The sequence below is a fragment of the Phalacrocorax aristotelis genome, chromosome Z, assembly GCF_949628215.1.
Source record: "Phalacrocorax aristotelis chromosome Z, bGulAri2.1, whole genome shotgun sequence".
In the NCBI taxonomy this organism is placed as follows: domain Eukaryota; kingdom Metazoa; phylum Chordata; class Aves; order Suliformes; family Phalacrocoracidae; genus Phalacrocorax; species Phalacrocorax aristotelis.
The window spans coordinates 66,137,439-66,162,016 of NC_134311.1; the positions used below are offsets into that span (position 1 = coordinate 66,137,439).

The window sequence follows — 24,578 nt, forward strand, 5'->3', positions numbered from 1 at the left end:
AAATACCAAGCAAGAAAGCACCACAGAAATTATTTTTATCACCCAGGGATCCACTACCAATTTCTAAGCCCAGAGTCACATTTAAATGCAAAGCATTTGTACTTTCCCTGAATGCAGTGTCAATAGCACATCAAATATGACCAGCGCTGTGTGAGTGACAGCATTTCCGAAGGATCAGGATGCTTTGGTCCCTTCCAGAAGTTAAGAATCATTAGCCTTCATTTACAAATAGGGAACTGAAACACAATGAGGTTACAGAGTGTGGCAGAACCCCTGAGTGAGCCCACAGTGGATCTCAGAAGTGAGGCCAGACCCTGCATTCAAGCTGTATGCTCCCAGTGCCGGGCATGCTTTTTGCACCGCTTCTTGCAGAGGAACTGGGAATGGGCAGCTTAGCTAGGGATCGACTGGCTCGCTTGGCATGGAAAGCCACGAAAACAAAGCACAGACGCAGCTTTCTGTATGGTTGCGTTGCCATGCTTCAGCTATAAAATGAGAGAAGTCATTAATAAATTGTTGTTCAGGTGTGCTTAACTCTGTATGAGAAGGCACAGTAACCACAACAAAGGCAACTTTGGTTGAGAAGGTCCCTAATGACTCCAAGTTACATCTACTTTACAAGCATTTTTACAAGTAACTTTTCAGTGTTCTGACCTTCTTATTTACTTAGTAGAATTGGTATATCCCTAGACAAGTCTCCCAAGCAGAGATCCATGGTGCCATAAATGCATCTAGAGGTCCACCATCTGGTTTCAGAAACATTAAAAACATGGACATAAGGTGGCAAGTTTTACCTATTGTTGTAAAAACCAGAGCAAAAAGTGTCTAGATTTTCTTTTCTGTTCGATGACATTATGTTTGTGTACACTTAGACAGGAATAGCCAGTTAAGTTTCATAAAACTGCTATAGTACACAGATAGCAGCTGTAAAGTCTCATGCAGCCATTTAACACCAGATAACAGCTTTCCAGTTCCACAGCTTGAGCAATCATAGGTCTAAATATCTTATACCACAGTGTATTTCTGTGATGTTTGATTCAAATTTACTGCACTCTAATCTGATTAAGCTTTCAGTAATACACTCCAGGTATGAATTAGACCCAATACATACATTCAAACTAGATGTCATTTAAGTGTAATATAAACCAGGATTTGTATCTACAATGTTCTGATATGCATTTTCACATTCTCTCTCCCTGGAAAACCACCAATTTTTCTTCTCCATTTGTTTCATTGTGCATTTAAAAAGTCAGGCAATTAATACTTTAAGTAACATTAGAAATGAGAAATGACTCATTAAAATACAGTATAATAATTTTTCTCTAACAAGGAAAAATAGCTTTTAAGCACTTCTATCAGTTACAAGCCCTTAGTCTCAAATGCTGGCCACTAGAGATTGGTAAAAATGGGCTTGAAGCCATCAATTTACATCAGGATTGAAATTAACAGCCTTAATTGAAATATCTCTATTGTTTGATTGATTTATTGTAATAAAATATGACGACTGGATCTCAGTGAGAATTCTGTATATTGCATATTATCATTATCACATTCTGTACAAATGGACCATGGCATCTGTGAGAATTATCTGCAGAGCACTACAGGATACTATTGATCCCTCTGCTTAGCCAACATTCACAATAAAGTCACTTGCAGGTAAGATAAAAGTTATCACACTACCTCAAATGTCAGCAGGGGATGGATGATGCTTCAACACCTCCCTCAGCTCAACTGCAAATCGTGACCTTCTCCAGCCATCCCAGCACCTAGACAAAATCAAGGGAATCAGAGACAAGGGATGAATTCTGGAACAGCAAAGGTCACTGGCAGCAGGAAAGCGACATAACAAAACCCAAATGGGCATCCTGGCCCCACTGTCCTTCAGGGAAGGCCACCAGCTGGGCAGTCTCCACAACAACCATGAGCAGAGCACCTGGGCTTCTCACTCAAACAGCAGCAGCTGCCTGAAACCCCTTGTGTCACTGGGGGCTGCCAAGCCACAGGATCCCACGCTAACCTTGGCATTAAAATGCATGAACACAGATTTAAATGGCAAAGAAAAGTCAGGGTGACTGATCAAGATTCATTTTCAACGCACATCCACAGCGGAAATCAGCTGGACTGGGCGTAAACTCTGAATCACCAAGAAGAGGGTGTTGATGAGTAGTATCTCACTACTACAATTTTAGACAATAAATTACCGTGCAGTAACCTATAAACTGGTAAATTTAAGAAAGTAACATTTCATTTTTCTCTAAAAGGACAGTGTGTAACTCAGGAAGATGCATGCTGTTAAAAAAAAAAGGTAGTACATAATTTGTTATGCTCAGAAGTCCTAAGCACATTATCACTCCATTGATATCTGGCACAGCAGCAGCATCTAAAGCAGTTTTGAATTAGTAGTACTTCTATATTTAAAGAAAAATAACATTAATTCTACATGGAAGGTTACTTCTTCCCAAGGATGCAAGTCAGCTGCTTTAAGCCTGGTGCCCACATTAATTGAATAATTCAAAATAATTTGGTTTCTAGTGGGGGGGATCATGAAAAGAAGACTGGATTTCACAGTATCAGGCCCTTTAAATAACCAGGGAAAGAAAGCAGTCTGCAAAATCCCACAAATAACTCTTTGAAAAATGCTGTACAAATTTAGACTGAATGCCTAAGACCACACTGCCCTAGCCTTAACAAGAAGTAATGTTTTAAAAGAGAGTTTTCCTTGACGGAGTACTAGCATTGGCTTAAGAAAGAGCCAATTGATTTGTACCAATAGGATTTTCTTCCTTTTATGTGTATCATCTTAATGTATGGATAGAACCCTAAACAACAAATAACTGAAAGAAAAACATGATTGTGAGTGAAAATTTCATCATATTTCTCAGGAATCCTTCTTCAGTGCAATACGTAAAATGCTATGTGTCACATCTGTATTTATATCAAAAAAATAAAACAAAGCAACGCCCCCAACTACCAAAAGGGATAATCCTTCAACTGAACAGAGAGAAAAATTAAACAGACATTTGAAAATAATAAACGGCATTTTCCATGCAAAAGCAATAATAATACACAATAGCAATCAAGGTTAAAATAAATTATCTTATGTGTGATTAGCTGAAGTGAAACCTATAAGCAGGGTTCTCTCCTGGTTCACAAGAGGACTAGACAGGTCCATATGTGGTCAGTCTTTACCTAATCTACCCCATAATATCCACAGCCAAGTTCTACTATGCCACTTTTCAGAAAGAGCCTGCTCACATTTAAACTGCTTGTGTGTCCCTTTTATATATAGTTCTAGAAGGAGTCGTATGTTGATTTAATTGCTGATTTTCAAAAGAACTCTTAATTTCAGAGACAGTAATTGACCAGTGAGCCACAACTCTCTCTTTTCCAAAAATAAAGGGACAGCTTAGACTGAAGCAAAGTTGTAAAGCCTAAGGCAGCTGTTGACTGAAGTGAGCTACCAAGGACTACTGACTAATTCCTGTTTCAAAACGCTTGCTAGGGTATCAGCAAGTGGAAATGATCTCCATGTCACAAAGTCAGAATCCTACTACAATAGGACAGGGAAAATTGTTCCAGGAGTCTTTCCAAAATATTTTGCAATCCTGCTCAACAGCAGAAGAGATCACTTAGCTACTTTTTGGGCAACAAAAGGGAAATGTCCTAACTTCTGATTACCTAATCGTACTCAGAACATTTTGTTTCACTCTTGGTAGCAAGTGGTGATAGCACAAAGACTGCATGCAGTGACACTGTTTATTTGCAGTACTGCAGTTTAGAACAAGCCACACAGGCATGAAGAAAGTTACATTTGCACTTGGCTCTGACACTTCACTCTGTGTGAAAAAGAGGCACTACAACACATAAGGTACCAAGCTAGATGTTTAAATGCCAAACAGCCACTTTTTAAATAATTCTTGGAAAAAATGCAAGCTCAGCAAAAGGAGAACATAGGTTTGTGTGAACAAACTATAGAGGTGAGGCTTTTTCAGAGACACATTTCAAAGACATATTCTTAGAAACACTTCTGATTGTTCTAGCCCACGTGGCAAACAAAAGTATTGCAGCACTGACTTAGGATAGGGCCCACCCAGGACTAGTTTGCTTTGCAAACTAAGAAACAGACTCAGACTCATCACTCCCTTGATTAGGATATGAGGATCTGCGCCCATTGTATCTTCTCAGTCTGTCCCATGCTAACCTACCATGAAATAATAAACTGGAGAAGATGAGATGGACACAAATGTGCCAAAAAATATTCTGGTCTTCAAAAGAGCATCAAAGCAACGTCCCAGTACTGAAAAAAAATTAGAAAGGCTTTTGACACCGTCCCATGTAAAATCTTCATTGACAAATTGCTGAAGTGCAAACTAGAAAAGTAGACAGTGAAGTAGACTGAAAACTGGCTGAAATGCCTGGCTGAAAGGGTTTCAATCAGTGGCACAAAGACCAGCTGAGGGCTAGTCACTAATGAAGCAGCCCAAGGGTAAATACTGTTTAATATTTTCATTAACGACCTTTTTCCATGAAGACATGATCAGTGAACAGGTTGCCTAGAGTGTTGTGGAGTCTGGAGATACTCAAAACCCAGCTTGACACGACCCACAGCAACTGCATTACTGAAACCCCACTCTGGGGGTTGGACTAGATGATCCCAAGCATCCCTTCCAACCTCAACAATCCTGTGATTCCATGATTCTGTATGTTTAGATACAGAACTGAAAAGCGGAGGTGACGGTGCTGTTCTTCTCTCTCTGGTAACCAGCAAAAGGACACAAGGAGATGGAATGAAGCTGCATCAGGGGAAGTTCAGGTTGGACATCAGGGAAAGGTTCTTCACTGGAAGAATGGTTGGTCCCTGGGACTGGCTCCTCAGGGAGGTGATGAGGGCACTAAGCCTGTCAGGGTTCAAGGAGCATCTGGATGAGGCGCTCAGTCATATGGTTTAGTTTTAGGTAGCCCTGCAAGGAGCAGGGAGTTAGACTTGATGATCCTTATGGATCCCTTCCAACTTGAGGTATTCTATGATCCTTCTAAGGTTCAAAATTCTTACCTTCAAACTCTACTTCTCTAATATAATGAGGTTTTACATCCTTAGCTGAAATACCATTTTTCAACTGTGAGCTCCCTCTTTAAATTCTCCTACCAACTTTTTTTCTCCGCACAGGAATTCCCTCAATTCCCTAAATTCTTTCAAAACCCATCAGAACCTTCCATCATCCTTCCCTTTTTCCCTCTATTCAGATAGCTAACGTTTTTAACCTGTTTTCCTCCTTTAACCCTTCCACTTGCCTCACCAGCATACCCTGGACAAGGGGTCACATTCTAGTTCCAAATCAGAGCCCTTTTTTTTCCCCTCTCAATCTCTTCATATCCTTAGGAATCTAACAATAGATCTTGCTCGTCATGTTTTAAACACTTCACTAAACCACATTTGTGTTCTTACAGATTTGGTCACCTTTGCCTCTTTGACATAATAATAACCGGATCATTCTCTTAGCAGCACTAAGCTGAGTTACAACTGGTATTTGTTTTGGCACTTGCAGTAGGGATGAAAGCTTAATTTATGTTTTCCACTGCATTACACTTACAAGTATATCTGTGGACAGGACAGCTCAGGAGGTCTGCACTGCAGCCCAAGGCCACATGTAACACCTCTTTGGGTTATAAAAGAAACCATCAGCATTGTAAAGGATGCAAACAAACAAGAAGTCCAAACTTTCTAACTAGGTAGCAATTTCACAGCAAGTTAGTTCTTGCGGTATCCAGGAATTCCGGCTGTCTTCCATGAGTGAAACATGCCATATTTCCAGCTACAGTTAATTATCTACTTAAGCTGGAGGAATGTTATGAAGAATAGTCTAGTCAATGTTCATGTAAAGTATTTTGAGATCTGGGCAGCTGAAAATTGAGAACTCTACTGCTGCTGACATAATAATAACTTAAAAGGAAAATTTTCTTGATAAATTAACAGGGAAATACCAAGTATAAGCTGAGAAGATAGATGTATTACTGGATTATTGTAGCCAGTTCTCATGTCCACACTTACGAGACTAACAAACTTCAAAACAGCAAGGACCTACAGGTGTTATTCAAAGTCTGGGGCATCTTTTTATAATCAAGATAATAGCTCTAGTTTATTTGAGAAGAATATGTAATGGATTACTCAGCTGTATGTGGTAATAACCCATAAGGGGAAGAAGCTATAAACACTATATTGCTCTTTAATAAAGTAGAAGAGATACTGAGAAATCAAAAGAAATAAGGAGGAAAAAAAATCTTTTACAAGGCTGAAATAGAGTGAAAATCGGAATTTACTAGAGGTGGAACTAAAAAAAAAAATCTCCATCACTTCAACTTGCTTTTCAAGCAAAACAGATTACTGGGTACGAGTAACTGGCAACCTGTGTACCAGAACTACAGAAAATATGGCTGGGCAGGACTGTCAGACATCATCTGACCCACTTGCGTTCTACACAGCCAGAACAATTAATTCTTGCTTGACTCCTATCTCTGCCTGCTGGGTTGTAAAGACCAACGACGACCTGCAAAGATTTTGCAACCTCCCCAGGCAATCTATCCCAATACATGACTACTCTTGCCACTAGAAAGGTTATTCTAGTATGCTCCTCAAGTCTCCCTTGATGTAATTCAGTTGCTCTACTCTCCCCTCCCCGCACCCCATAAGTATGAAGAATAGGTTATTCCCTACTCTTTTTCCAGTCTTTTACTTACCTGAAGACTGTTATATTTCCCTTCCTCTCTCGATGCAATAAAAAAAATATTTCAGCTAAGTTTTCTGGATCACTGACCATTCTCATAGCTTTCCTCTGGACTCACTTCTCTTAGCCCAAGTCTGAAAGAGCTGTCTATCTGAAGCTTTATCAAGCTAAGCTGAAAAGATTACCTCAGGTCTGTCTTTTTATAAGAGGATGGCATTGTTGACTCATGATCAGCCAGCTCCAGATGATTTTCTGCAAAAGTGGAAAGTCTGGCTTTTGAATAACATGATTCCCTCTCCTCTCATCATCTCCCACTCCTTTTTGATTAAACATTTCTAAACATGCAAATAAAATATAACAGGATATGGGAAAACAAAGCTGTTAATTTTAACTAAAGACTAAAACTACTGCAAGGATAAAAACTGTGGTTCAAGGAAATCGGACTGTAAGAAAGTAGAAGAAAACATTTTTTCTAAAAGGAGATACAGAATATTAAGAAAACCAACTATTAAATGCATGTTGCCAAAACTGTCACTGCTCTAAGAAAAAACACAGCATATGGGACAATTTGGGAAACTGTTGATACAGAAACATACAAACAAAATTTACTGGATCAAAAAAGCTCATGACTAGTCAGAACAACAGGTGAACAGTTCAATGCTTTAAAGTACAGGGCTTAAAATTCAGAGATAGACGTTTTGTTTTAGGCTTACTGGTGCCTTGGTATGTAGCTTGGGCAAAGTTAAAACCTCCATTGCTCTAATTTCTTCCCCATTTTTGGAATTCGCATAATCTACACTTAGTACAGTGCTCTCAAGGACAAAGGAGAGAAATTTAATGGGTAGCAGCAAATTTACCTAATCTCCATCACTGCTACATTTGAGTTTAATTTGGCCATTAAGTGTTGCAGCTGCCATCCTAAGCATTATTAAAGGTCTTCATTTTTAAATGACTGGCTTTACAAATTCCACAGATGGCTCACATTCAAAAAAGCACTACCAGTGAACTAAGATGGTGGACACTTTCTTCAACCTTCTTGTCACTCAACAGCAAATCCAAAAAGCTGAGTTTGTTGTTACATCCCAAAACAGGTACTCCACTTCCTGCCTCACTGAAGGTTCACTGAATGCTCTGTCACTTTGTTTCCCCAAAAAGCCAATGGTTATCATTGTATAGGTTCACTTTCAGTTTAGCAGGGGTCAGCTTTCCCCAAAACAAAAAGAAAATAAAACTCATCATGAGCACCCAAAATTATGTGCAAAACAGACTCTCTTCTCCTCTCTGTACTTTTGAAGTTAGATGGTTCTAAGCTTTGCAGTCCTGAACTGCACATCCTCAGCCCTTCTGCAGAGTCAGCGAATCTGGACATCACTTGACTATGCAGAGCAATACCTGAAACCTAGACCTCTGAGCGTAGAGGTTGAAGGTCAGCATGACTAGTTAAGCATTAAATACAGGGATTAAGCATTAAAGAAAGGGATTTACAGAAGTTTTCTACGGAAGATGCTGAAGTCAACAGGAGTGAAAAGTGCAGCTGGGAGGCACATATGCACACAGGGCTGAACGGCTAAGACGTAGCCCCTCCAACCACTCCAGATCCCCAGCCATGGGCTGTTCCTGCAACATGCAGAGCTACTTGTGGCTTCATATACTACTAAAATATGAGTGAATGCAATAATAATGTTAAAAATAAACATTAATATCAAATATTGATCTTTTGTTCATCGTCAATCCCTAATGAGATCTCATAAAAGGCAAAAAGAATCACTAAAATTTACATCTTCATTGTGGCTTTTCATTGCCTTCTGTTAGTTTTCTGTGATTAATTATTTGCAAGCCACACATGTACTTTGTGTATTTTCATACCCTAAATATATTTCTCTCTGGCTCTCCTCCACAATTTTGGATAACAAAGAGCCTTAATGTTAGAGAGCTCTCTGTTTAACAAAGCCTTGGGAGCCATATACACTATGACTTTTAATAGCACTTTTCCAAACTCTATAAATTGCTTAAGTAGAAACATCTCTTGTTGATTTCAGTCTTCCTTTTCACGCTTTCAAATACTTCTAGTTTCTAAAATCTGAATCTGAAGAATGACCCTAAAAGAAAAAAGCTACTAGATCAGAAAAAAAATCAAATCTTTTAAAGTGCTCAGCTGGAGGCACTCAGCATTTTATTTCAGAGTCAAATATTTCATCTCAAACCCACTCCCTATCTCAATGAAGATTATACATGGCATTACTGGCCTATAACACCCAAGGAAATAGAGACCCAGAAGAGATTTCCCATGCCACAGATTTTGGCCCCTATACAGCAATGACACTATATAGGTGCTTTTGTATTTTTTTTTTTCAGTGCTATTTTAAAAGCAGTCACCATTTGCTTTTGGCTAATAGTCAAATCAATAAAAAAAAGGAACACAGCTCTAGAGTACCTCCCTGCAAGTAAATCACAATGAGGCACAGTGAGGAATCTAAGCATTTACTCCATACCCCTCCACCCATCTTTCGTAAGACTGCCTGGGCTTGCATATATGTATACATTTAAACTATAGGATTTATGCATACGATATGTGTTTGTATCACACATCTGTTTAATGTGTGGTTCTTGTCATGGTTGTCATTTACTTTCTCTTAAGTCCTGTTTCTGATTTTCGTGTGTATTTTGCATCCACACTGCCTCTTTAGATTGAAGTTTTTTTGATACACCTCAGGAAAGGTGCAAGACAACATGCTGTCCATCTGATGCAAAACAAGAGTCCAACTATAAGACCATCTGTATCAAAAATTAAGGTTTCTTTACTTGTGGCTAACTAGGGAACAGAAAGTATCTGTGGCAGGAATTTTCTGGGGGGTGGGGTGGTCAAAATTAACACAGGAGTGGGGTGGAGAAGTCCTCCAGAGCGTGTTTTCCCTGAGGTGCCAACTGAGAACATGTTTCTTGTGCAATTCACATTTTCAGCCAATTACTTCTCTGCTGATTTAGGCTTGTTTTCTCTTCTAAAAATATTAAATCAACAATCTTAAATCAGACTCAGGAATTCAAAGAGGCCTATTTTCAGGGATTGGCAGGAGCACCACTGATGGCAGGATTCAAACAGCTTCCAGCCTGTAGCCAATAAGAGACTATATTAGGAATATAAACGTACTTATGTATGTACATATATACACTTAGGTAATAACACATTTAAGTATTTCTTAGCAGTTCTCTCATGTTTGATTATATGGTACATGACAGAAATGCTGAGTAATTGCGAAAGAGAATCAGATGCACTCAACGCTTTAAATGAAATGTAGAGTGCTTCCTCTTCCCATTGCAGAATGCAGATATCACCAGGAATCCCTGAAGACATCACCATAAGCCAAATCAGATAAACTCTAACAGCTTCCTTATGAAACACTTATAACTTGATGGTAAATGGCATCATTAAAAAATGAAGGGATTTGCAGTTTTCTTGCACTTCTAAGGTATGTTTACCAGTGTGTTTTTAAATTTAATTGCCTCTGTATAAAAGAGAGCTGCAAGTTATCAGTGCCTCCCAACTATTTACAACAGGAAAAAAAACTAAAGCAAAGAGATTTGGGGTTTTCATTTCTGTTTAACTTCAGATGATTTCAGAAGTTTTCATCCTAATGGACTAATTGATGCTGACAGTAACTGAGTGGGAGATGTTACAGAGAATGCTCCTAGGCTTAATAATTACTGTCTCCCCACAGAAGTGTGTGCATTTATAGAGATACAATTTATGATTCATTGTTCTTCCGCTTAACGGGAAGTTTAATGCAGCGTTCATTTATATTTCATCCATTCTTCTAAGCCTTTCCTCTGAATCCTCCTTTTTAATTATTGAATCATTAATTTAATGGACTTCTGACTTATCTTGTCAGTGTTTAAGAATCTAGTCTAAGGGATCAAGGGTTTCATTTTGTTACGCTGGGAGTCTTTGAAAAGATTACCGACAAGCACTTATTTCTGTGAGCAGTTTCATACTGGACATAAAAAAAAATAGTCTATTTTCTGGAAATAAAACCTGAACATGATTTTTAAAAACAAAATACCAAACTCAGAATAAAAACATGAATGATCTATACAGATAAACAAAAAATAAGTTATACTGAAAAGAAACATTGCTTTAACAAAAAAAAAAAGCATATTTCAAACAAACTTCAATTCAACTTGTTCTGCGTAACTCTGGTGCATGCTACCTTGCCTTGCCAAAAATAATGAATCAGAACAGTGGACAGCAGTTAGATTGCCAGGGCAGCATGAGTTATTCAATCGGTCACTGTCAGACTGAAAACTCACAGCAATGGTTATAAAGATAAAAGTATCATTTCAGCATTTGGTCACAGATCTGGAAAAAATGCGTAGATAAGCTAAGATTTGTGCAATCTGCATGGTGCTTTGTTTCCTTCTAAAGTAGCACTAAGTCCTCAGACCACATGTTGATATCAGAATGTTTTGGTAATTTTATGACTTGTAACTTTTGAGAGATCAATGATTTGACCTTTTTATGAAATACATCTTACTTTGGTAGCTTATTACTCAGAGATCTAAAAAAAGAAAGAAACTGTCTCCAGCGACTTGGGTTGCAACAGTGTAAGAAGCTAACAGTGCTTCTCACTGCAGTGAGTGCTTTTGTTCAAGCTCATGATTTTTCTATGAAAATTATCACAAAGTCAGATTCAAATACCAAAGCAAGCTGTAGTTACCGTGCCATGAATCTGTTGATTCTGAGTATTAGACTGCTACACAAAGCCCAGCAGAGAAATCGAGTCAGCTATACCAATCCACCTATGAAAGCCAGTTCACAGAATATGAAGTAGAATGAGATTTTCCCTGTGCTAGTTTTTCCTGCCAGAAGCAATCCAATCCTGCAACCACAGCTGAAATGAGAACCATCAAGAGAAATCAGAAGAGTTTTCCTCCAACAAAGAACAGAATTCCTTTGATAATTTACATAAGCAAGCAATTTTCAAGCACCAGGCTAACAGCACATCCTCTTTTTCCCTAAGCATACCACAGGCACTCTCCTTCAGTGTGTCCCAGCTGCCACAATGACTGTACAATGTCAAGATTAGCAGATACCTTTAAATGTCATGCCCCTCAGTCCTGTCTTTCAAAATGAGTTCATACTCTTGATGAATGGCTCCTAAGCATCTTTCAGCCACTGGATGAATAGGACTTGGTGAGTAGGGACCTATCGCATTTCCGAGAGCTATACTGTCAATAGGAAAGTAGTGCATGAATAAGGACATAATTAAATGAGCACGGATTAAGCTGCAGTGCAAGAATGAGCTCAAATGACACTTACTATGCTTTAGAAAAATTAAGAGTGGAGGTCTAAAACAGCCCAGGAAGAGGCTGGAATGAAACATGTGGAGAGAAATTAGAAGATTAGTAAAACATTATTCACTATGAACATTTAGTTCAAAGAGACAAGGATGACTACACAGGCAGGGTGAAAGGGAAGACAAGAAAAGCTTGATAGGGTGGAAACATCAGTGAGAAGGCTGGATGTCATGTACCAAAATTTGCACGTCTCATTCACCATGCGCAAGCAGAAAGTCTATGGTAAAATCTTCAAAATAACCAAGAAAGATCCAAAACAGAGCAACAAAATTTGCAGGACAGCGCAGTCTGTACCAATCAACAGCCCATCTCCAGGCCTACCCACAGGCTGGCTATCCCCACGGGGGCAATGACTCAAGGGCAGCATCATTCAGACAGAATGGGTGGTGCTGCTCTGCCAAAAGGTAAGGACACCTCCTTTGCCAGGCAAGCCCACAAGAGGCCCGGCTTCTTTCCTAGGTATCCAAAAAGTGCTTCAGGGGCATTAGGCAGAGCACTGAATCAACTTGTTGTTCACTTTACGTCCCAATATTCAAGCTATTCTAAGGCAGAGCCCTGGAAAAAGAAGGTAATTTTGGGCCACATCATTCTTCTGCTTACTGAAAGATCTCCGAGCAGCACAGATAAAAGATACTAGGGAGCTGCCTAACAGCTTTTCTAGACAGGCAACTGTCCCAATGTGGCCATGAAGTCACCAGCTGGAAGAATTAATCTAAGAATGATGAATTCTGCTTTCTTTTATTCTTGAGGAAGGAAAAAAAGGAGTGGATTAATGCTGAAACAATCTAAAGATTTCTCTCAAGTATTAAGTGGCTGCACATATTTTTCTTGTTTACTCTTGCGCTCTTCTCTTGCTTTCTGTCCTACTACTCCTCTTTTCCTCTCCTTCTGGCTTTCTTCTGACCTTCCACTATGTTCTGCCTCTCCACCCCCATTACAGATGTGCTCAGTATTTCCAATCTTACAAAATCCTCTGGCCTCTCAGCCCAGAACTATAATGAGTCCTTCCACAACTTCTACCTCACACTCAAACAGTGCTTTACCTCTCTGGAGGTCTAACCTTCCAGTTTGGGTCCTGACTCTGAAGGATGGATCTTTTACATCTCAATAAAATTTCTCAAGATCTGTTTTTGGACAAAACTCAGAATCTGGACTCCACCCTCGGTATCATTCTCTCACTCTTCCGACTGCAGTCCCAAAATCTTGTTTTCTGTGACTGCTTCCATGGAGCTTCTCACTTCTCCACTCACAGTGCTCCCTCCTTCTCCCTTATCTTTCAGAAATCTCACCCAGAAAGACCATCTTCACTGATATGCAAAATTCTCTGGCTGAGGATGCTCCTCCTACTTCTTATTCCAAATCCATTTCTCTTGTCATACTGCAAAATAGAGTTTGGGATAAGTAAAAAATAACTGTAAATTCAAATTGAATTTCACAGAACCAAGACATAAAAATGTCTGCAAAGAACTTTTCTTTCTTCCCCCTGAACTTAGTACCTACTCCAATGTTATTAAAAAAAAGGCAATGTTTTGCTTAAAGACATTTTTTGTATTTTAAATTTTACCTAAACCTTATTTTTAATGGTTCAAGGACACTTGAAAGTCAAAGATAACATTTAAAGGCCAAAGAAAATTTAAATTAATCCCCCCCTTTTTATAATTCAAGCAATTCAGAATTCTTTTTTTTTTTTTTTACTACCACGTTAACACAGAAGAACAACAAGGCAAATTTGGTTGGTATCATATCAGAGACAGTATCAATTTGAAGAGTCTCCACCTGAAATAAAGACTTCTTTATTGAAAGTTATTTTGTTACTTTTATTTGATGCCAAAATAACAGTAAGTCAGGGCAATCAGAAGGGATTTTACCACCACTGCTTATACTTTGATTAGGCATAAACAGATAACGTTTTTACAAGATATCAGCCTTCTCCTCACTAAGAACAAAATCACACTAGCTCCTGATTAATCAAAACTTATCAATTACTGTACTGTTTACTGAAGCAAGTTATAGCTTCTTTGGAAGCTATTTCTAAATATGGATTTATGAATATAAAATTGCAGTTGCCTTGTTTTCATAATAATTCGTACTTACTCTAAGAATGACTGCTGTATTTTTTCCTCTGAGATGAACATGTTTCCATGCCATGTACTTAGGCAGATATAAATTCCTGCAGAGTACCATTTAATATGGATTTTCTTTTTAAAAATCTTCAATCTCTTTTTCTTTTAAGAAAAGAAGACAGAGTACAGCACAAAGTAGAGCCAGTGATGTGTGGTAGGCAGAAACAAGAGAGTAGGAACCCCAGAACATTTCATGTATTTGCAACAGATGTAGACACCAGCCTCTCAGAATCTCAACTCTAACACGTACACGTCATGGCCATATGATGTTCTCAAGTAGTACAAATGTCACAGGAAGGATCAGGGCAGAGTTAAGAATTAGTAATGTCTTATAACTGGCAAAGGACACTAACCCAAATACCATGTGGAATAGATTTTGACATTACTCATATAACCTTCCCTCATTTTCAGACAGGGGAAACAATGTAGTAGGGCTCGACATTGAGCCAGCAATTCAGTCACTTGACAACTAAATTATTCCTTCTTCTTAGCTCAGAACTCATTAATCAAGAATAATTATCTTCTGGTGCTACTTTGTTAAACACCCCAGGAGGAAACCAGCCCCAGGAAGCAGTGTGAAACCCCCAAAGTCACTGTACAGCAAGGGCAGAGTACCTACAATAGGAGCAGGACTTCCAGGGAAGAGCCTGTGCTTTATCCTATGGATAACTACATAGATAATGTCTGAAAATGTAAAATGAAAAGTTTGAAAATGGAAGGTATTAAGACTTCATTTTTAAATTAAAACTTATTTCCCTCTATACACTGCTTGAAGTCTTTAGAGCAGAACATTTTCCCTTCCTGATTCTCCAAAGTGTTTATACAGGTAGCTCTGGGGTCCTGTTCCACCCACCGATGACTGTACACATGTGTACTTACACAAGGGCAGGGAATACATTAGTTGGGGTATGCTGGAGTTGGATTTGACTTCTGAAAGGTAAAAAGGAGAAATGTCTCTCATACAGCAAAGAAGAACACATATAAAATGCTCTTCTCATTTCCAGGGCTGACTAGCTAATTATGCATATGTGCAACATATGCACAGTTCCTACAAGGAAAACTGCCAGTGCCCCTTTATGCAAGTTACATAGAGAGGTGGACTAAATTTTTAGCTACGTATCTGTGTAGTAAGAAGCACTACGATCCCAAAGATACTGCAATATTCAGGCATGTTTCTTCTTCCCACTCTTATTTCCCTGGAGCGCTGAGAGTAATGGGCTGTAAAGCACCATTGCAGTCTATTAGACAGATGGCTGCATGTTGTTCTCCTTTAGATCACTGGACAGAAAATGGGGGATTTGTAATGAAAAGCTGAAAGCTCTATTTCCCATAATCCCCTTGCATGATTTACAACAATCGTGATAATTTAAAGCTGGCAACCGCAGACCAGAGTACTTGACTACTATTGTTTTAGTAGCATAATCAAATTACCCATTTGGGGCTTTTACAATTAACTTGTTACATGCATATGTTATCACTTCCTAAACAGTAATATTACCAGATGGAGAAATTCAGCAGGGAATAGCAACAGGAACAATATTCTGAATATAATTCCTAAGATGAGCCCCAGTAAGAAGTCCTTTATCATAATACTTATTTAATGTAGAAATATAATTTTAGAAATTTTTATGGCAATCCACTCTTTCCCATTTCAGTCCTAGAAAAGAAGAGTCTTTAAAAATAAATACATAAAATTCCTGAATACTAAGATAATTGCACAGATGTTTAAGTAATCTCTCAGGCCCTTAAAACTTTAATATTCTAAGCTACAAAGACTCCTACTGCCAAAGCTAACACCAGCCAGATACCTGCTTCTTTCCCAAGTTAGGTTTGTGAATTATGGCAAGATCACCTTTTAGTGCATGTGTGATGAATCAGCCAGAACTGTAAAAGAGAATTCTTTTTTTACGCTTATATTACGTTCATTTTTGTGGAGAGATTTTTCAGCAACGTTAATAAGTTAATTCCACATTACTGACATGTGGCTGACACAAAGCATACAGAACATCACAATAAACATGACTTAATTCCTGTGCACTGTGGTATTACACACAGCAAGAGGGATGCAGAAGAAAGCTTGCTTTATGCATCACCTTGAGGGAGAAAGTAATGAATCACACCAAGTGAACAGCCTATCAGTATTTACTCTGTAAAATAAAGGAAAACGTGGGGTCACCCAGCAGTTTTACTAAGGAATTTGGATGTTTAATGAACAACAGATTTAAGAATTTCAGTGAAGAAAGTTGACGGTTCAGAGAAATCAGATCCTTTCCTATATAAGCAAGGGGAACCCTAAAATGGCATCACAACGCTGGCACACAATCAGCCATGTTTACACTGTCCCGCATAGCTGTGGGTGAAAAGTGAGCTGACTATTGTATGTAGATCTTCCCTCACTGCTCAGATCCTTCCTGCCTTCACAATCAGGTTTGTCCTACTGTGGTTCTGACCCTGGAGAGACACCAACTCCTCAGAGGTATATTTGCTACTTTACTCTGGGCTTGACATTTCATCCAGCCATCCTTGCAGCTTGCTCTTGTTACTCCCAAGCTACGTCTGCCTAAAGCATTAAGGGGTCAGCCCAGACCAACAGTCCTTACACAGCTTAAATTGCAGAAATGTGTCTTGCAGTAAAATGAGCATTTTACAAACAGGATCGCTATTAGCTACTACTTAAATGCAGCAGCAACTCTATTTCTTGAAAAATTGCCTTCTAATTAAATAAACTACAAACACTCAAGAGCAGTTACCTCACTGCCATGAGAGGTTATCACGTGAGCAGTGCCAGCCTCTTCAACCACCTCCCTGATGCTGATGGCTGCGTGAGCAGGGCAGTCTGCCACAAAAATCAAACTGGTACTTGAAACCACCACTATCAGAAACACAGTGCTCATTTAGAGAGTACTGCTGTCTTTCAAAGCATCAACAGATACTCAGTTTGGCTTTAAGTGCATGAGAAGCCCGAAACAGTTGGGTTTACAGTAGAGGGTGAATGTGTTGTGACTAGATCTCTACTCAGCTGAAATTATAACAGAGACACAAAACATCATACAAACCTAGCTGGCTTTGCTACAACAGTCTTCAAGTGAAGCATGAAGAATTCAAGTAAATTTCCTTTATATATTTAAACTTCAGAGAAAATAAATACTTAAGAAGTTTACATGAATGTAAAGTTTAAAAAAATGAAGTCAATATGGGAAAAAGAACCACAATACTCCCACCATTCAGAAAAAGGTCTAATGATGAAGGTAAGCCTTGCCTTTTCTTAACAAAAGATGAACATACCCCTTGCACTTCTGCTGCAGGTAAGAAATGTGAAGATGGTCACTCGGCATGAGTGCACATGACTGTTCTTTCCCTTATTATAAATGAGTTTAACTGCTTATAAAATCTACTATAACCACAGAAGTACAAGTTCTACCTCAGAAGCTACCAGAAGTAGCATGTAGTAAAATATATTTAAAACTGTCTGACAAATTACAGAATAAAATGTTTCTACATTAAAAAATAAACAATACAGACTAACAATTTAACATGGTTACTGGCAAAGTTTATCTGAGTATCAGGAGTTGTGAGCATCTTATCAGAAAGACATCTCAAACCCACAATGCTCCTTGGCCTGCAGCAGTGTAGCACACTGGCCATTCACCCAAGCTGACATTGGCTCATCTGTGGACTGAATCTGTCATGACCTCTTGTGTCACACTGAGCCATTGGCCCCCTCACCTGCACGTCCCTTTTCTCCTGTGTCTAGTCTGTCCTGCCTGTCCTGAGTGTGCCGAGGCTTGCTATCCCTGATGCTGAACATGTGGTGCTTGACACACTGCAGCCATAAAAAACACATCAAAAGCATAGCACAAAGACCCCTGGGTTACATTTCTCTAGCCGTTGCTTTTAAGGTGGTCAGACTGAATTACTGTAATTCCAGACTCAAAAAAAGCCTGCACCAAAAAAACAAAAACAAAAAGCCAACAATCTGCATGACCATGAAAAACATCAAGTTACATAGCACTATAAATTCGAACTCTGCTGCACAGGCCTAGCATCTTCTAGGACTTGTCAGCAAAGGCACAGACAGAAAATTATGTATTGGAAGCAAATCAGATAATATGAATGAGCAGAAAGATTGCGTTTCTGAATTAACAGATTTTTAAGGAATTGTATCACTGTACTGAACTTTCTGTGAGGTTGAAATAATCTATTATCCCACTTTTGAAAGAGTTATCCACTGTCCCCCTAATTAGAAAGTGGCATTTGTTCTTCCAGTTACAAAAAAAAGGGGAAGGCTGAAGCTACCACAGTGGCTTAAGATAAAGCAGAGGTCTAAGATGAACAGGATCAGGCCATAAAGTGTGTGAACTGAGTTGGTCTTTTCTTGTTCTTCTATATGTGTCATATACTTATTTTATTCTGAATGAGAGTATCAGGGACCCATGATCTACTTAGACAGTCTTCAGGTAAAAATAAGAGTATATAATATTAAAGAGGAGAACGTCTCACAATCATACGCATTATGCAGCTTAGGTGCAGCTCAAGAACCTGACAAATAATAAACAAACATTGTTAGGCTTCTGGAGACAAAGGTTTAATACCCACAGAACTATCAGTGGTTTTCTACAGTAACACTTGCAATTCTTGGGCTTGTTATTTCTAGCCCAAATTTTGAAGAACCTCCTGGTACTCATCCTTTGCTGAGATCATGTATTTCAGGTATTTCAAAAGCATATGAAAAGCATTCCACAGGGATGCAAATTCTTGTCCTTTGGTTTAATATTAGCCACAATTATTTTCAGGTCTATTCTACTCCCTCAAAAACCCCTAATATTTCAATATTATATTAATACAAATCAGTTTTTTTTGTTTAGATAGTCCTTTCCATTTATGCCATCCTGCTTTGAAAGTGAATTACTTGCTAGTTGCCGGCTTTAGAAATGAAACACTACTTACAGAAAAGCACAAATTCATTTTCAATTCAACTGAGCTGAAGAGAGACCAAAAAAACCCCTTTCTATTTAAACAGAGAAATGTTCTTTAAGTGTGAGTCTTCAGAATGAATCCACTTATAGCTTTCATCTCTTGTATTTACCTTCTGTGCAACTTGTACTTGCTTACTGAAAGGCAGAGATCTATCACCATTTCCAGAGACGAGGCTTGTGATAACCAAATAGCTCCAACACTCCAACAAGAACTGCACGATTTCTTTACTGCTGCTCCATCCTCTGAATCACTTACGAGCAAAATTCAGTATTGCACTACCTGCCCCAGGGCACAGTGATCTCTCCCTAAACTGCACTGGGGGAAGGTGCTGGCAGCCCTGGTCCATACATGGAGACAACACTTGTATCAGGTGCCAGAGAAGACATCAAGAGTGTTGTCAGCTTCCACAGCAAGTGGCCTACACACAGTGCATAAGGATATGAGTCCCAGTAAGGTTTCTTCACAATTTTCCAATGAGTTTTGATAGGTATGCTCCAAAAACTTGATTGATTTAATGTATTTTCCCACTCCAAACTCATGCTGCTGAATACAGCTTGCACTTAACCCAGTCATGATGTTTTAAGGAGCAACCTGTTAGGTTCAACATATGTCAAAGGTTTTTTTCATATAGATGCTACATATGCATATTCTATTAGTAGCAGTAGTTACTGCTATATAGTTACTGCCTATAATAGGCATAAAAGCAATTATAGTTCATGTACTGAAATCCTGGACCATTAAAGCAAAGCGTGGAGATTTTTAGTTTGGATGCTGTTTTATTTTTAAGTTGGACTGTCCACAAATGTCCTGATGAAGCTGCTATTTATTTATATGCTTTTGAATCCTGTTACGATCTATAACTCTAGATATAAGTACTGCCCAGTGACAGAGTGCTGGTAATCAAAAGCAGAAGTGGAGCAAGCACTAGGTATTCCGATTTGAACACGTTACTGCATCAAGGGCCAAAACTACAGCACAACACCAAAGTGCACACACAATTCAAAGCGTCTCGTTGCTAAATATGAGGCTCTGGGAAAGCAGACCTTAATAAGACTGTGTTGTAATATTTGGAGATTAATTACATTACTGAAAGGGATTTCCTAGTGGTCTGAGAGTACCAGAAACCAATTATACAATATAATAAGCACAAGACAATAAAAATAAAAACCTTGGGTGATGTCTCTATTGGAAAGACATTAAAAGCAGCAGTTTTTGTGATTATGAAATTGTTGTACAACACCTTACTTAAAAAACTGCAGGTAAGTTTCCAGGTTACTACAAAAAGGAAGCTTCTTGGACCATAACCACGTTCTTTACAAGCCCTACATAAGTGGCAATACTTTGTAAAAGCACACTGAGCTATGCCTTAGCATTACAGAAAAATACATTTTGAGGGCAAGATGTTTGAAATCACTGTAAAAGGAATCTAGGCAGCTTTCTATAAACTTGGAATTTTTAGCTTGATCAAGAGGAGGAGTGTAGATGTGATAATGGAACTGCAAAGACAGGGTGAAAATTAGGTTAAATTAGGTATTAGGTGAAAATGCCTAGACAGTCACAACATGCTATAACATCCTTCTTCTCCAATAGCTCCCTCATTAGCCTAACCCTAATATTGAGCAAGACACATCAAGCAGCCACCCAGATACTTCTGCAGTACACCTAATGTAACACTATTTAGCTGTGGCTCACCTCCAGGTTTAGGCAAGGGCAAAAAAATTTAGAAGCCAAATTATACATCAGTGGAGGGGGCAGGGGGAATCTTATTTCTTGCAGGTGATCAGTGGATTCACTGAACACTGAGTTAATTTAAATCAACATTTGAAGTATATACAAAAAGCTAATTTTCTTTTGATGCCTACAGATACTAGGAAATCAAGAACTCTCAAGTTCAACTATTTGCTGTCAGGATGTCACTGGAAATCAGTAGATTTTCCCATATAATCTGCTTAACTTCAAAATTTGTAAAATGAAGGGCTGTGGAAGTCAATCTAATTTTTTAAATTAAGCAAAAAAAAATTTAGCAGGGACAGCAGGATCCAGATTTCAGGTGGAAAAAGTTCCTATAGCAAACCTTTGAAAAACAATATGAGAAATTTAAATAAAAGGAAGTGGACACACAGAATTAGTAAGAATATTAGGCACGTGTACTCCAATTACGTAGTTTCTAAATATAAACCCCCATTTCTTCAGTGTACTCTCACACAGCATTGATCAGGTGATGTGAGCAGTACAAACTGGCACCAACCCCCCCACATGTCTCCACTGCAGGTCCCTGCCCCATAGATTAAACCACAGCCAATGATTCAGACAAGACATCACTGGGACTCACGATGATTGCTGCTCTTCACTCAGAATGTCAGAGGCCTGTCCACGTCTTGACCACTGGCTTGCTGAAGCCATGCTGACCTCCGTATGGAAAGCTGGAAGAGGAGCAAAAGGACACATCTGCCCATCTGGGCTGGGTCTAAAACCAGTCTGGGTCCAAATTAAATAATAGTGCATGGAAATGTTCCCAGGCACATTGTCCCTGGACAAGCATTTGCCTGGTTCCCATGCAGTTTGGTTATCTCTAGAGCTAAACTGTTACCATGACCCCTGGCAGACCCTTGCCTTGGGTCAATCACCAGAGTTAAAAACAATTCTTAAGCACGACTTAAGAGCAAAACATTTTGATAGTAAAGAGGCAGCCATTCTGCACCAGCTGGTTCCTATGGCAGGAACAGTCCCAGGCGTGCTTAAGGTACCAGTACTTATCTCCCAGGCAGCCACTCCCACCCACTGGAGACACCAATCTCAGGGGGATGCTGCGATGCCATTTTAAGGGGCTGTGGTAAGACGGCAGGAATGCTATAGCCGTGCCTTCCCTCTCTCAGCCCCCACTCCCAATAATCCTGTGGCTCCCGAAAATACATCACCCAAGGAGGCTCCCATGCAGAAAGGACAAAAAGAAAAACCAAGAGCTAGTCTTCAGCAAAAGCACTTGTTGAACATATTTCTGGCATGGCAGGATGCACGACCATACAGTACTGCCTGGCCCTGCTTAACATCAGCACAATCCCATGCTGTCAAGAGGGCATTCTAGTGAAGTGTTGGGGAATTGCAGTGTGGAAGAGACAAAAATAATTTTTAACATCAGGAGAAAAATGCAAAATCTCTACCAGTTTTGAATACTGTCAATCACACTATCTGTCAAGCCATTTTCAGCAGAGGTGCAGACCCATTAATATTAAAAAAGACTAAAACTGTGGAGATCCATAAGAGGGCATGGTGGGAGCAGCAGACCACAGAATATGCAAAATGCAAAATTTTGAGCATGATAAACATTAAAGGACTTTTAACAGTCTATAAAATCCCTAAATTCAAACTCTGTTTACCATACCATTGGATGTACAAAAGAGCTACAAAATGTTTACAATTTTCTAATGTATTTGAAGTACTTTTCTGTAAAGGAGGGGATTTTTTTATTAGTCATATTTCTCACCAAATATATTACAGACTAGTATATTGGTCTGTAAAAACCTCTGGGAGAGAAATGCTTAATAATGGTTATCATTTGTACACAGCAATGGTAAAATAAAAGCGCATTGTGTAATTTGTTCTGCTGGTTTTATGACTACATATGCCAGGACAAGACTTCTATACTAAACTGATGTTTAATTTTTAATGGACTGGCTGCAGGCTGAATTATTTTATTGCAGTTCTTGTGCCTTAGAACATTTATAACTACAGCATCCCTCCATTGGTTGGATTAGTCACTTGTAAAGTGCATGTTTAGCTATAAATTCTGAACCACTCTAATCCCAGGACTGACAGATGATTCCAACTAGCTGATAAGCTTCTAACAAAAGGTTCAGAGTACAACTGTCCTGCCAAGGTAAAACTGGGATGTGCAGAGTGAATAAGGGCACAAACCAGCCTCCAAGGCAGAGCAAATGACCCCTTCTTAAGGGGATGCATTAAAATCAGAATCTAGTTCACTAAAAGGTGTTACAAACTTAAGTAACCCCAACTAAAATATCCTGCTAAATTGTATAGCTATTTTTCCTAGTTTTCCATAGTGTATTAGTCTCCCTTGGCATAGTCCTAGATAAAACTGTGCCATACATACTAAAAATGATACTAAAATGCAATCAAAAAGCACAGAGCAAACAACATCCAGCAATACAAAGAGAATAACGATTATTTCTTAATTAAATCTTTTTCATGCATTATTTTAGGAACTACCATTTTTCAGGTCGTTTGTAACAAATCTCATATTCCAGTGAGCATTCCTAGGTGTCTAGTGACAGTCGTACAAAATGGTAACTACATCACTTTTGAAGTAAAAATACACAGAGGAGAAAAAAAATAAAAGAGTTATCCCTTCAAAAGCTGATTACTTTCCAACCATTAAGTAATTCAGCACTAAGAATCCAGTCGCTGAAATGTATGCAGAGGGAGACATGAGGTGATTCACATGAGGTGAATGTCACTGCTGGATGATTGAAGTCTAAAATTATCCGTTCTCTGATAATGGCAATGAAATCAAACTGACTTTTAGGAGAATATCAGAGGTAAGAAGGATCAAAGCACAACTGCCACCACTTTTGTAGACAGCAGCAGAGCTGGCCAAGGTCAGTACCATGGGACAAGGGTTCATTACTTGATGTCAGTGCAGTACCACGCAAATATAAAGTACTGATGACTCTGAGAACAGAGGGGAATGCCATCTCTGCCTTGCAGCTAAGCCCCATTTTCTGCACAGGTAAGTAAACGATAATTAGTTTATGAAGAACTGATGATACAGAGAGTTAGGCAAATTCTGTGTCTCTATTTCTGGACAGCCTTTGGTCAACCTGAACAGGAAATTACATTTATTTAATACCTTTATAACAGTAATTCCTGGGGACATGATCACATGTAAAATCAAAACCACCAAATGCTTTACAACTAAAAAGGCAGACAAGGGTTTTGAGACTTTAATCTCATGCACTCAAATCAAACAAAGAAAAAAAAATTATCAAAAAACTGAGGCCAATTTTTTTTTTTAACTAAATTGATTGTAGCAATCAGCAAATAAGTTTCAAAGAACTCTTTTAGTAAAGGCCAGGTCTAGCCAGCAGGTATTACATTAACTGTCGTTATCAATTAGGACTTGCTGGGAACAGACCTTATTTACAAAGCAAGAGTTCTGGGAATCCACTCATGTGTTAAAAGAACCTCTGTATTGCTCCAGAGCAACGTTAGCAAAGCTAAGTGCTGCTTCATTAAGTGCCATGCAGTCCTCTCCACTAATGGAAAGCAACATCTTCATCATCTAGCATGGGATATACACATTCACATTAGCAATTTCAGAAATGAGACAAAACACTGTTCATTTTTCTTCTTTTCTTTAAAAAAAAGGCAGGATGTCATAAAGAAT

General features: G+C 38.8%; 1 protein-coding gene across 2 annotated transcripts in view; it reads right to left on the reverse strand.

Moving 5' to 3' along the window:
• The window catches only part of GHR (growth hormone receptor), a 131,209-nt gene that overhangs the window by 85,952 nt on the left and 20,679 nt on the right, over positions 1 to 24,578 (reverse strand). Inside the window, exon 2 of one of the 2 annotated variants that reach the window (XM_075079530.1) lies at positions 1,681 to 1,766. The exons of the other annotated variant lie outside the window; for it this stretch is intronic. The gene's annotated coding sequence lies outside the window, so the exon portion shown is untranslated. The remainder of the gene's footprint in view (positions 1 to 1,680; positions 1,767 to 24,578) is intronic. 2 annotated transcript variants of the gene reach the window in all.